Genomic DNA, 6,000 nt, shown 5'->3' on the forward strand with positions numbered 1-6,000 from the left:
ACCGTGTGCTTTTGAAAAGGTAGTCATGCACTATTGAATTGTGCTGTTTTTGAAGAAAAAAGGCTACTCTGTGAGCAAAACAATGTGATAGCTGTGCTGAGGTCTTGCTCCATAGAGATGACAAAGTAGTTCCTCGGAAGGACAATTCGAACGATATGAACAATGCCGGAGCAAATCGGCCCATGGGGATTGTAGACACTTCCACCATTGAATTCATTACCGGTTGCAATACTTGGTTTATCCTCGGATGTAACCAGTCTTTTGGGTGTCTTCGTCATTCGTTAAGCGTCTCAGCTTTTCAGGCTACTTTTTTAATTTGGCAATAAACGGGTTCATTTTGACCACAATTGTTGAGACTCCGAGGGTCAAATTTACTGTTTTCCCCGAGCCAATCAAAATTGGTTTCGTGTTCACTCTGTGCGGTCAACCCGGTCCAAATAACTCTGAGAAGGTTGGAGTTATCATAGGACAAGACTACTACCACGCCGTTAGACCCATTGATATCATCTTTTAAGAGAATAATAACTCACCATGTTCCATCCGCCTACCGATAGGTTGGGTGCTAAGTGGTCCGCCGATTCTACTTCTTCAAGCTGTAAGTGTTTTGTTGAGTATTTTTGAACTGACCTTATAATATCCTGGTACGAGTTGGAGTCAAATGGAACTCTTAAGCAAGATGATACCCGTTGCAACGGGAATACACATCCTTTATCCATCCTTAATTCTGAAACGGTTCACAATGGCGGGAGAAGCAACTTACCTTTGCTTTGGTTTGATGTTAAGGTCAGTCTACAAAAAAGTATTGTTCTGTTTTTGAGGCGGAAGGATAACACATAAGGTGTAGTAGTTCACCAGTACACTCCCCATAAATTCGGCGCACGGTCTTCGCAACAGCAAACGTTATTATGCCCGCATACCTTGAGGCCGCGTCTGTGGTAAAAGAAAATTTTTACTTGACAATTCGCTTCAACACTTCAACCCAGCCTTTAAAATTAGCAAGTGTTTTGGTTAAGTTTCCTAAGTTGGGGAATTTTATTCGACAAATTTTCTCAGCAATGCTATTGAAATAACTTTAGCAATGAAGCCCGAGGTTTACAAAACCCCTTGTTCTTTCGTCAAAAAAGTGAAAACAGTGCGGAACAAAACTCGCTTATTCCAGGTTTTAAGTGTGAACATAATAAAGACACATTGTTTGTCAGCTGAGCTGTAGATTAGTCTCTTATCAAAACAACAACTCAACAAACCGTCCTGAAATTCGTCTCTTCTGTGTTTGATGCGTTTGGATTAGCAACCACACAAAACGTTAGGTCCCTTCTTGTGACTAAAATTTTTTTTAAAATTAGTTTCCGAAATTGGGACGTCGAATTGCCGGTTGAACTTAGAAATACTCCGGTCTACCCTCCTTAGAACGACTGTTTCTTCCCTGTAGTTACTTCACAGAAATTGTTAATCAAATTGAGCTTAACATGCTCGGTGAAAGCTCGCGGGACGTTTTCCGCGCTGTTTTTTTTGCGTGCTTGACTAACAAATTAGCGAAAGATACAAACGACCTTCAATTTTTGTGAAAAACGCTATCTATACCTAAACTAGAGCTTCAAGCTGCTCAGCTCGCCCCACGGTTACGGTTGAAATTTGATATACTGCAAGCCTTTGCAGCTAGAAGAAATTTTGACTATATGTGGACGGACAGTACTAAGATTTTGCAAGGGCTAAACTCCAATGGTAAATGACCCATGATCGTCGGTAACCGTATCAACACTCTTGATGATTGCCAGTATAGTTTGAGCGGCGATAATCCAGCTGATTTCGGTCAGCCAGGATTTCGATCAGAAGCCCTCAACAAACAATAGCAGCGGGATTGTTCCGAGCTTTCTTAGAACTGTTGATTAGCAATTTCTACCCGATCAATTTAACTTGTTAAAATGTCTTTTTTTGTGATGTCGATTATTGCTTCGTCACCTCTGGTAAAGCTATAAGGAACAAGTAAGATTGCCACATACTCTCATTTTCTGTATCATCCTGTCTGACTGGTAACGTTCGCTCCTTCGGCCGGAATTTTCGCGGGCTTAGTAGACACTGAGTGTGATACTAAGCACCAATGTTACTCGATGCCCGTCATACCCTAGTTTGCTTGCTGGCCCGAAACCTTCACGATAAACAGTTTCATCAAACTTTAAATTACATGCGCCCCGTTTTAAACATAAAATTTGCAATAATTGGGTTGCGTCGACTTCGCTGGTCTATGGAAAATCAATGTGTAAATTGTCTTAAACGCAAAGCGAGTACCATTCAGCCACTAATGTCCAATTTACCCCAACAACGTCTTGGATGTAAGAAACCACGTTTCAATCAAACGGGCGTGGTATACTTTGGACTGCTTTACGTCCCAGTTAGCAGGTGTTGCATGGAATTTGAACCCGAAAGGCTTACCTTCTCATGGCGGTTCCTTAGGACGCCTAGTTCTAAGCGTAAATAGCGTAAACTACGATATAATAGGCAGTGGGCGGTTACTGAAGAGGTGCTATAAACAACACTCTGCTTAGTTGATCAGGCTTTGAATTAGATGCCAATCACTCCCGTTAGTACCAAATCACGCCCGTTAGAAGCGTTAACCCCAAATCGTTTTTTGCTCAGGCAACAAGCCGCAAGCTTTCCTTCGCTTTGACCTGAGGAATACTTCGACCACAACAAAAGGTACGTGTGAGTGCAGTCTCACGCCAATACTATTTGGTCTCGTTGTCATCAAGAAAATGTTCCGTTTTTGAATAAGCGTGTCAAGTGGCATACTCAGTCTGATTTTACTCTTAAGACGGCAGTCTAGGAGGGCCAAAACTAGGTCGGCCAAAGCTAGGAGGGCCAAAACTAGGTCGGCCAAAACTGTATAACGTAAAATAATACCAAAAGGAGTCTTTGAGTGATGAGGGCGTCGAATCCTTGAAGTGAACAGAAGGTGCCCCACCACTCCCCCTATATCAACGTCTGGTAAAATTTATCGATTTTTTTGAGAATCCGCCCCCTCACTTTGAGATAATCCTTGATCCGCCCCTGATTATGGGGAAAAGTTGTTAGCAAGATTGGATTTCTCAACTGGATATTTAAGAACGGAATGCTATAATTTAACTGAATAAGTATTCAGAAAACTTTTAATCATTTCAGGTTAAGATGAGCGAAAAAAGCAGCAAGTTAAGAAGTTACCGCTCAATTAAATTCAAATGCACTAAGACCCAATATAAATAACTCTGGTCAAAGTAAAGGTCAGAAACCTGAAAGTCGGTGTTCAACTTAAAAAAAAATCAGCTTATTGCTCAACTTCACTCAATTCAAGTCCGAGAATTTTCTAAAACAATCAAAAACTTTGCCTCCTATTGTCAAAAAAGTTGATTTAGATCATTTATTAAAATATCATTTAGTAAAAGATCATTTAGTAAAAGATCATTTATCAGTGTGTATATTTATGATGAACTTACCGTGGAAGAAAACTCTGTTTGGTTGAATGGCAAGAATTTGTGAAATATTCTAGAAGTATTTTGTACAGTTTTTCTTCAATTGTTTGAGTTTGTTGAAAATTGAGAGCCACGTAGCTCGACTTTGCTCTCGCTTCAACTTGCGTGATCTGTTGTTCTGGCTACAAAAATGGCGTACAAGTTAATAGTTGAATCATAAAAACGCATGTTTGGTCGATGAGCTTTGTTATAATTTATATACTTTTTCATCGATTCAAAACTGCTTCAGTCACGTTTCATGGCTGGACCTGTTCCAAAATCCGCCAATTAAAACAAGAAAGATAAAAAGCCTTATGTTACTGTGAGCATAATTGCATATTAAATTGAGAACTCGAAAAATTGTTCTTTTGGCAAAAAAGAGTTTTTAGTACAAAATAATGGCTCGAAAAACATCAGCAGATCTGTTAAAATTTTTATTTTGAAGACTGAAAACTATGTTAAAACTTTTTGTCAGCCCGTAAAATCAGTTTTTTAGTTAAATCGACTTGATATCAAATCAGAGTTACACAAAAATGCACACGATATGCTCATCATATCCACGTTTTTGGCGTCTTCTTTTATCGAAACTAACCCTGTTGACTGTGTCCCACTTAATTATTCAGGCAAATTTATCATATTTTGAAAACAAAAACGCAATATTCTTGTAGTAGATCTCGATTATGTACGGAAGTAGGAATTGACATGAAAAACTTCCCATGTCTTGTAAATGTTTCTCTTTTTTTTCAATTTGAAATAATTAAAACCGGAAAATTCAGATCTTATTTCAAATCTTAACTTTTGTTTATCATAAATAATTTAGGTCTAAAAAAAATCCATCAGAGATATAAATTTCAGATTTGAAAAAATTAAAACGGACGCACTTTTAACTGTTTTTCATTACGACGCCAAGCTGTGCATTATGCGCATTCCGCAACAAGCCAAAATCATATTTGTCGGGAAATCCTCAACATTGCTACTTTTCTTTGATATATTTTTCGCTGTTTTGGATTCTCACAAACTAATAGCTATAACACTGTACCGCTCAAAATTGATCAAAATTAGGCAAAATTTTGGAATCCGGAACAATTTTTGTGGAATCCACCAAGAAATGATAAAACATTGTATAGTAAATTTGAGATATTGCGGAATACGCAACTGTAGGCAGAATCCGTAAATTGTAAGAGGAATCCCCAAATGGTTAGTGGAGTCCGCATTTTGTTTGCACGTTCCAGTTACATATGTAGCAGCGTTTAAGGCTATATCTTGTATTTACCAGGTGTTCGCCCCGCAATTTCAATCTCAAACTATTTCCAGCAAATCCAAAAATATTGAAGAAATGTCCTCAACAGTTTTCGAGTGATCGGAACTAAGGGTTGACACCCACAAATTTAGATAACTTCTTTCTAGATTTGTTCGTGGAATTCGCTGACAATGATTTGTTCCTTGCCTTTCGATTTTGCCTTGCTAGAGATAATAATTCCAGCTCTAGCTGTTAATTGTTAGTATGAAAGTTCAGAAATCAACCAAATTGCGGAATCCACTCACAATGTGCAGAATCCGCCTACAACTCTAGATTCCACTTTCATTTTGCGGAACATGAAGCAGCTAGCTATAATCGCTTGTTACGGAATTGGTAACAAAACAAACGTGCCGACAAATTTTGTCTTACAGGTATTTGTATGCTGAGTCCACGCTGAATCTACTGACATTTTGGAACTTTTTTACAGATTTGTCTCTGGAATCCAGGAACACACAGACACAAAATTGTGCGCCTATCCAGTTCACAGTTTGGCCTCGTAATGTTGGTTTTTTAGTATTTATTAGCTTCTACCAGGCTCTATAATAAGCAGTTTCTTAAATCGGAGAGGGCTGAAGTATGTTTTCCTCATCAGGATAGGAACACGGATGTCAAACGACAGTATGATACAATAGTTTTTGTAGGTTTATTCGTGATTTAAAAACTATAAGTAGAAATTGTAGCTATAATTTGAAAAAAGTGTTTTTGGCAGTATTCAGCGAATGTTTGCCCATATTTAATCTATTTTCAATGTTTGTTGGGGAATATCTTAGAGTTTTACTCAGTAAGTGCTCTATATTTCCAATTCAGTGTTCCCCGTTGCTGCGCTTACCTCCGGCACAAGAGGAAAATTGCGCGTGAATCAGTGTTCCCCGTTTAATCTACTGTCACGAATTTTTGCTCGTTACGCATTGTCGCCTGTTACAAATGGTCGCCTTTTATGAATGGTCGCTTGTTACGAATTGTCGCTTGTTACGAATTATCGCCTCACAATTTTTGCCTGCAGCGCAGAAATTTTGGCCAAAACAGGGTCTTTTTAATACTTGGGGAGAGCTTGGAAAATCAATTTGGTCTACCTTTAAAAAAATCGACACAGTTTTCGATTTTTTTTTTTGAAAATCCAACCCCGCCCACCTTGAGAACATCCCAGATCCGCCCCTGTAGAGTCATTAAGTTTCTCGTTTTTTTTTTTCGTTTCAAAACAACTTTGCAAGCAAAGTG

At 38.6% G+C, this 6,000-nt stretch overlaps 1 protein-coding gene across 2 annotated transcripts in view; it reads right to left on the reverse strand.

Annotated features, from left to right (window-relative positions):
- The window catches only part of LOC134843573 (microtubule-associated protein futsch-like), a 53,758-nt gene extending 50,110 nt beyond the window's left edge, over positions 1 to 3,648 (reverse strand). For both annotated transcript variants that reach the window (XM_063859709.1, XM_063859708.1), the window contains exon 1: positions 3,468 to 3,648. The gene's annotated coding sequence lies outside the window, so the exon portion shown is untranslated. The remainder of the gene's footprint in view (positions 1 to 3,467) is intronic.
- Positions 3,649 to 6,000: the final 2,352 nt, after the last annotated feature.

The sequence above is a fragment of the Symsagittifera roscoffensis genome, chromosome 4 (genome assembly GCF_963678635.1).
Source record: "Symsagittifera roscoffensis chromosome 4, txSymRosc1.1, whole genome shotgun sequence".
Taxonomy (NCBI): domain Eukaryota; kingdom Metazoa; phylum Xenacoelomorpha; order Acoela; family Convolutidae; genus Symsagittifera; species Symsagittifera roscoffensis.